This window comes from Chaetodon auriga, chromosome 8 (genome assembly GCF_051107435.1).
Source record: "Chaetodon auriga isolate fChaAug3 chromosome 8, fChaAug3.hap1, whole genome shotgun sequence".
Lineage (NCBI taxonomy): Eukaryota > Metazoa > Chordata > Actinopteri > Chaetodontiformes > Chaetodontidae > Chaetodon > Chaetodon auriga.
The window spans coordinates 2,380,369-2,388,664 of record NC_135081.1 but is presented as its reverse complement, the minus strand read 5'-3'; the positions used below and the strand labels follow the sequence as shown (position 1 = coordinate 2,388,664).

At 44.1% G+C, this 8,296-nt stretch overlaps 2 pseudogenes; both read left to right on the top strand.

Moving 5' to 3' along the window:
- The first annotated feature begins 1,518 nt into the window (after positions 1-1,518).
- LOC143324312 (uncharacterized) lies at positions 1,519-2,935 on the top strand (annotated as a pseudogene).
- Positions 2,936-4,314: 1,379 nt separating this feature from the next.
- LOC143324311 (uncharacterized) lies at positions 4,315-7,709 on the top strand (annotated as a pseudogene).
- Positions 7,710-8,296: the final 587 nt, after the last annotated feature.

Here is an 8,296-nt window from a genome sequence, read left to right as displayed (position 1 = left end):
ATGTACAATGAAACACCACAAACAACAATCATGCACAAAGAAATGGTCTTCTGCAGATAACCACAGGCAAGTAAATCTGACTTCCTCATATCCTCGTGTCCTCTGAGTATGACTTCGTTCCTAATCCCTTCCCTAAGGCCTGTGTCAAACTACATGATTTTTTTGTCTGAAATGACTGTCACTCTGTCAGGTTTAACGATCACACTAACAGAAATTGGTGCCGTGTCTTGGTTGGGTGACTGGCCAGACTACACGTCTGACCCAGATCGATCACTGCACGTCTCATCTCACGATCTTGCACAACATCAGATGTCATCTGGGAGGCCGGTGGAGCAGCTGTTAATCAAACTGACAGAAGCGTTGTGTGCGATGCTGGTGGTCTTATGTACTGAAAAAAGAAAAGAAAGAAAATGGCTGTGGATGCGCTACAAAATTAAAAGCAAATGCAAGAGACCCTGTAAACTTTGGCTCATTTGGTCATTATATATCTATAAGTTTCACATAACGTAATTTCATTTCAATAGTTATTTAAAAGACATGGCTGTGTTGGCCGCATCAAACAGGCTACTCTAATGTCACATCTGGAATTAGTAATGATAAGCACTTTCCCACAGTTAGGGCCGAGGATAATGTTATGACAGCACAGCTGACTACTCGCCTGGCTGATGAAGCACTTCCGCTCTTTCTCGCCAACATTTGTCTTTTTTGACTCAGTCCTCCTCCCTCAAGCAACTTCAAATAGACAGGGGTACTGTTCGCTTTCACTGTCCCACCTGACGGCAGCAACCTCAGCATCCCTCCTCCTACTCCTCCTTGCCATCGTGACCTGACTGCGCCCTGGAGAGAGCACCTGATTGGTCAACAGTCAGGAACATATTGTGGGAGATGTCACACTAGACAAGTCAAGACAAAAAATTCTGACATGCTAGACTTTGCCTCGGGGTGTAATGCGACACGATAAGTCATTCAGTATGTCACACCACACGAGTATAGACGACCAACTGTCGTTCATGATCGGCCATGATGCCGACAGCCATGTCAAAATCAGGCTAAAATCATGTAGTCTGACCCAGACCTAAGTCAAAGTAGTTTAGATAACTTGTTCAGGGTAAGTATAATCAACTAGGCTAGGTTAGACTAGACTGGTCTTTATTTCTAATTTGATGTCTTTCCTTCAGGTTTATATTTTATACTTACTTTGGTTAGTTACTTCATGAGTTAACCCTTAGTTTTCATACTTTCAGAGGTGAACAGGTAAGTTACCCTTTTATTTCCAAGTTTAACCCTTTGTAGATTAACTTTTCATCAGAAGTAAGATATAGAAATTACCTTGTCAGTTAACAGAAAATTAAATGCCCTCACATATCGAACACCATAACATTGTACATAACAAGTACAAGATACAATGGAACACCATCTGGTTCCCTTTTTTCAGGTTTAGTTCAAGTCCAGTTGTGTATCTCAGTTCCAGTCATCAGAAAGAGGGAAAAGGGAAAACAAAATGTCTCTCTGACCACAATGGCAGCAAGGTAATCAATAACTTTACTTTACTCAGTGAATCAAAGAAATAAAATGTCTCCATCAATATCACAACAAAACCAAAAATCACAAAATGTTAGGATTTAGACTTTTTAGTCTTGTTATTTCCTGTTTTATTTTGTGGCACTCCCTCACGTATCATAGTGTACTTTGTGTGTTTTCCCACCCTTGTGATTGTTTGATTGTGTCCACCTGTTTGTAATTAGTTCTCCTCCCCTGTCTATTTAAGTGAGTGTGTTTCCCTTTGTCTTAGTGGCATCATCCCTTACGAGTGGCTTTCCTTGTTCTCTGAGATTGCAGGGACTGCAAGGTGTCATCAGCTGGCATTTAGGTGAAGACAGGAAGGAAATGGAAGGCTGGGAGAGCAGTGGAGGTGGCAGAGTTACGCCTCAGACAAAAGGCACTGGTGGGCACTGTGGTGACAGGCAGAGCGTGCTTGAACTACTTTCCAAAGACTCTGGTCAGCCAGGCCCACAGCAAGGAAAGACACCATCTACGCCAGGAAGAGGTCCGAGCAGGCGTGGAGGCAGAGCAAGTGAGCAGGGCGGTGGGACTCCAGCAGCAGGGAGCGTGGACAAGGTGGGAGAGTGCACTGCAGCGCAGGATCACCTGTACAAACATCTTGCAGGCAGATTTCCATCGGGTCCTTTTCCTAGTACAAGCTGTCTATGATGCCCTGCCAAGCCCAGCAAACCTCCATGTCTGGGGTAAGAGTGAGACACCCTCCTGTCTTCTTTGTTCTGGAAGAGGCTCTTTAGAACACCTCCTCAGCTGCTGCCCAAAGGCTCTGGCTGATGGTTGCTATCATTGGCGCCATGACCAGGTGCTTAAGGCAATTGCTGAGAGCTTACCCTCAGCCATCAGCACCAGCAAACATCAGCATGCTCCAAAGAAGGCAGTCCCTTTCATCAAAGCTGGAGAGAAACCCTGGGTGCGCCAACTAACAATAGGCCTCCTCCACACGGCCGCTGACTGGCAGTTGCAGGTTGACCTGGGAATGCAGCTGAGGTTCCCCCAGCACATTGCAACAACAAGTCTCCATCCAGACATGATCATTACCTCTATGGCTTCAAGACATCTGATCATCCTGGAACTTACAGTGCCCTGGGAAGAGCATATTGAGGAAGCCACTGAGTAGAAACGCGCTAAGTACCACAAAATGGTGGAGGAGTGCAGGGAGAGAGGCTGGAGAACCTTCTATGAGCCCATAGAAGTCGGCTGTAGAGGTTTTGCAGGACATTCTCTTTGCAAAGTCCTCAGTCGTTTGGGCGTTATAGGGGCGGCCAAGAAGAGGGCCGTTCAATCCATGAGCAAAGCCGCAGGGAATGCCACAAGGTGGCTTTGGATTAAGAGGGCTGATCCGTGGACTGCTACTAGGACGCAAGTCAGGACTTGATCAACCCCGGCTGGGTTGACTGGGTGAGGGTTTATGATGTTGCGAGACCCGAAACACCCACTGATCCCAGGATACATCACTGAGGATGCGTCCCAGTGCATCCATGAGATGTTTCTTGCATAGCTAGCATAATCCCACACACCTTACAAGGTAAAAACCTTTGTTATAGTGCAATCCAACACAAAGTTGAAAAGAAAACAATCCAATAACTCACCAAAACGGTTCAATCGAAGGCAAAATATTAAGCAAATTCTTCACTATTGTCTAGATCAATAGTAATTAAGGCAACAAGTTGAATTTCCTTTCACTAGGAGTGAATTTTAGAGGTGCATATTGACATGAAGGGGGAACATGGATAATGCAGAGAATTGCACAAACTGTCAGTTGGGGAGTTAGGAGCAAAGTTGCAGTCAACTGAACTGAGGGCTGGTCTGATGGATCAGAGAGCATCACAAAAACGGCCTTGAAACTTGACAGAAACTCTACTGTGAGAAAAAAGAGAAATGCTTCACAGTGTTCTCTGAGTATGACTTGGTCCAAATAACAAATACAAGCAATCCAGATTGCTCCAACATCAAATTGTCCCTTACTATAATTCCCTCCAGGCACGACGAACACAAGTAGTTTTCTTTGACTGATTTAATGAAGCTTCCAACTCTTCACCAACACCATGAAAACTGTGCAGAACAATACATTTAACACAATTAGCAAATTAGCTGCCAACCACATCGTCAAACCACACAATATGCACTGCATGTAGCTAGCTTGCCACAGGACGAAAAAATATACACACAAATGATAAAATACCTCGTTGGCTGCATGCCACAAAGAGGGAAATGTTCATGAGACACAGAGACGATGGTCCCTTCCTTGTCCTCCGCTTGACGAATTCAACAACATGTAATCTAAAAGACTGCGGGTTTTATGACAGTCCATCCATATCGTGAAGAAGACGGCAGCCCCCTGTGACTCGGAAACAGCAGGAAAACCACGTCTCCATGAAAACAGCACGAGAGCAAGCTTGCAGATGCGATCATTGAAATAATCACAAATAAATCAAACCCTGTGTCACTCAATAAAATAACATGAAACTACAACACTGTGTCTCCAATTACTAATATAAACTATAAATAACTATGTACAACTGCATATCCACCAGGCATCAATGAACCATATCAATAACTGTATGTACCATTATGGATACATTTACACTTACACTACCTTTGAGCAGTGCAGCATGTGAGGGGATTCTCACATCTAAACATAATAAAAACCAAGTACAGATCACATACTTCTCTCAGCCCTGATGAACATTCACTTGGATAGAGACTAATCTAAGACTAAACCAAGGACTGAGAGGTGCATCTTCATCATCTACAATGCAGAAAGCTGAAGCAGAGAACAGCCAGGGAGACACTGAAGATGACAGGGAGGAGGATTGCATTAATTACCACCATGCTGTCGATGGGTTGAGTACCAAAGACCATCTCCTGGTACTCACCTGAGTACCTGACTAAAGTTGCATGCACCCCTGATTTGCACAGAGTACTCATCCTACATGAAAGACATACTGTAGCCTTGGCAATGCACGTTTATTTTGATCCTTAACCTTACTTTTTAATATTTAGAAATATTTTCTCATGTTATTATGGTATTATCATTTTCTAAAGCTTCTCATTATGTTCTAGTTTTGTGATTATATTGTTTACCTATTCACTCTGTTGAATGTCACTTTTAATTGTCACTATAACCTTTTTCTCCAGCGGGTATAATCACCTGATTGTTTTCTCTCATCTTAGTACTTCATGGTTCTGATTATGTGGCTTGGAATGTAGTGGTTCACAACTGACTGAGTGTCCTCTCAGTCTGCCTCCATCAAAGTGGATGAACGACCCCACCTTTTGTATGGAGGTGTCATACATACAATGACATTATTGAATCTCAAGGTAATGAAGCTCTAGCAAAAATTAGATCTTTTGCATGCCTGTGCCTGTAGCTTATTTCTGATATCACCCTGCATTCACTCCTCTCACGTCTGGTCACTCATAATGTATTTGCTGTCATTGTCTGGTGCTGTCAATTGAGATCTCAGCTGTTCTCATTAGTTGCTTATATCAGTGCAATAGCACAGTGACACACCGTCATGGTGAGCCTAGCTTGCTGCTGTCTTTTTAAATATGATTCTCTCTCTCTGCCTTGGTTTGTTCACACTGCTGTTATGCGCACATTCATGCTGCTGTCATTTCAGTGCCAATTGTAACAAGTGTCAAGAGTTACCTTTTTTTCAGTTCTTGTTACAGTAGCAAGCTGATGTCCGGCTCCTCAGCCAAGAGTCTCAGTCTCTTCTCCTACCATTCTCCTGCTCACACTCAGCTCACCTGATATTCCAAGACACCCCATTCAACATTCTGATCACCACCGTGCAGTCTCAGGCTAATTCCATTCCAAGCTATCCACGCATGCCTTCAAGTCCCTGGAAAATGCTTAAGCCCCTGCCAAATGCAGTCATATGCAAATTGCTGGCAGTAGGTCAATCACTGGTGACTTCTTGGTAGACATGATTCACTGCATCCATCCAAAGACAAACCGAAAAACTGATTCTTATTCCGTTATTGACTGATGAGCAGAATAATAGGAACACTGTGTCCAGTGTCTCAAATCAATTTCCAGCAACCGTTCTTTATGTTACTAATCAAACACTCTGAACTGGTCTTCTTTGGACACTGCAATTCTGGTCAAGTTCATCTTAGTCAACCCAAGGGATAAGGAACATTACTCTAAATCATATAGCTGAGTCTGGATTTACCTCAATTACAAGGATAATGCATTTTTTTCAAGGCATATATATTAGAGACAGGCCTGTATTTCTAAATTCCTGTCCAATAAAGGCATTTGCTTATATCTACAATGAAACCTACTGTTTTCAACTTTTTCCCGTTTGCCTCACAAGTTCTTGAACCACATGATGCTTTACAAAATCTAGAATTCTGTATCAGTTTATGATAAATTAATTAGGTCTATAAAATTTGGATGAGTAATCCCATGCCGTGAAGTGTTAGCATAATGGAAGCAATTTATACAGATCAGATGTATATTTATGAATTCACCCTTGTTTTCCCCAAGCTGTCCTTAATTTAGAACCTAGCTCTAAGTTTCAACCAGCTTGAGTAATAGGTAGTCAAGACACATGCCTAGAGCCCCAAGGAATCACATTCAACTCCCTCTGTGGAAGGGCTCCTCACAGCTACCTGTATCACAACAATGTGCTCTCCTCTGCTGGAAACATAAAATTAGTCACCAGCCAGTCAAAGTCTTTACAGACCTCATCAAGCTAGTCATGTTCATCTGATCATCTGATCTCATTTAGCAGTTTGGGTCACAGCTGACCCTATCACTAAACATCACAAAATCACAAAATGCATTGGCAACAGTCAGAAACTTTTAATGCAGAGCCAATGTATTTTCTGACAAAATTTTCACAGAAACCATCCGTGGCTTGGTGAAATCAATGGCATTTCTCCCTAGTCATAACAATGTATGTCTCAAGGATCTTTGTAAAGGAACTTGCTCTGTAAATGTGGTTTGTGCAGATTTTGAAACATATTGCATTTTAATGGCAGTGGTGTTAGGGTTTACACTGATCTACTGCTCCTACTGACCTTCAAGCCAGCCAAATCAAGATCTCTTGTCCTGAGGAAGGGGCAAGTAGAGGACAAGCATTGATTCTACATGTATGGAGTCCCAGTCCCATCAGTGTTCGAGAAGCCAGTGAAAAGCCTGGAGAAGATCTTTGATGGTAGTCTGAGAGACACAGTCCAGTCAGGTCAACTTATATGGAGCTGGTTGTCAGCAGTGGACAAGTTAGGACTCCCAGGCAAGTTCAAGGCTTGGATTTATCAGCATGGGATCCTCCCATGAGAAACTTCTTTGGCCACTGCTGATATATGAAGTCTCAACAACCACGGTGGAGAACTTTGACAGAAATGCCAGCCAGTTCCTAGGAAGGTGGCTAGGCCTGCCGAAGAGCCTCAGCAGTATTGCTCTTTATGGGCACACCAACAAGATGCAGCTTCCATTTTGCAGCCTGACAGAGGAGTTTAAGGTCACCAGGGCCAGGGAGGTGCTACTTTACATAGAGTCAGCTGACACCAGAGTCTCCTCTGCAGGCATTAGAGTGACAACTGGAAGGAAGTTGTGGGCTCAGGAGGCAGTAGAACATGCGGAAGCAAGGCTGAGACATGGTTGGTAGGCAGTTGGTCGAGCCGAGCTTGGCAGGCACCGTAGACCATGCTACGACAAAGTGAAGGGCGGACAAAGATGGCGGCTCATCCAGGGAGAGATCCGGTCAGAGGTGGAGGAGGAACACCACAGCAGAACGGTTTCTATGCAACAGCAAGGACCTTGGACTAACTGGGACCACGCATCTTCCTGTATGATCATTTGGTCAGAAATTTGGAAGTTATAACCACCAAGACTCAAATTTCTGTCAGTGTACGATGTCCTCCCAAGCCCATCCCACCTGCACTGTTAGGGTCTTGCAGAAACTCCAGCATACCCTCTGTGTCTCGCGAGAGGTTCCTTGGAGCACATCCTGTGCTGCTGCCTCAAAGCCCTGGGAGAGGGTAGGGACATGTGGCACCATGGCCAGGTGTTGAAGACAGTAGCCATCTCCATTTGTGCTGGAATCTGATCCAAACATCAGCTCCCAGCAGGATGCAGCATCACCTTCGTCAGGGCAGGGGAGAAAGCTCAGATGGAGCCTCAACCGCTGTAACCCCTCAAGCTGAGCTGCAGGGGATTCCCAGGGCAGTCTCTGCACCGAGCACTCAGGCTCCTGGGCATCAGAGGATTGTGGAAGAGGAAAGCCACCAAAAGCTTTGCAGAGAAAGCCTCTAGGTGGCTGTGGATCAAGAGGGGGGATCCATTATGTATTGTGCTGCTTAGACACAAACTAGGGACTGATCATCCCCGGTTGGGTCACCCAGGTGAAGGTGTCTGATAACCAAAAACCTGAAAAACCCAATGACCCCGGTTCATCACTGATGATGTGTCCAAGCCACATCATCTCCATGTAGATGGTGTTTCTCTAAGCCTATTATTTAAGTTAAAGCTGATCTCAGCATATCATTCATGTTGCTCCTTCTATTTTGAAGTCAGATTATTGGCAGATAAATTACATGGATATGGTCATTGCAGGCCCAGTAGGTACCCTAATTCTAGTAGTAGTAGAGACATTGCTGTGAGTGGGCATATAAGATCACTGGTAATTTATTCATCATTCATCACACTCTGTGAATTACTTCATTGCATTGCATCTGCTAATTGCTCTGTCATCCTCTTCTTATGCCTACTTCTCACATC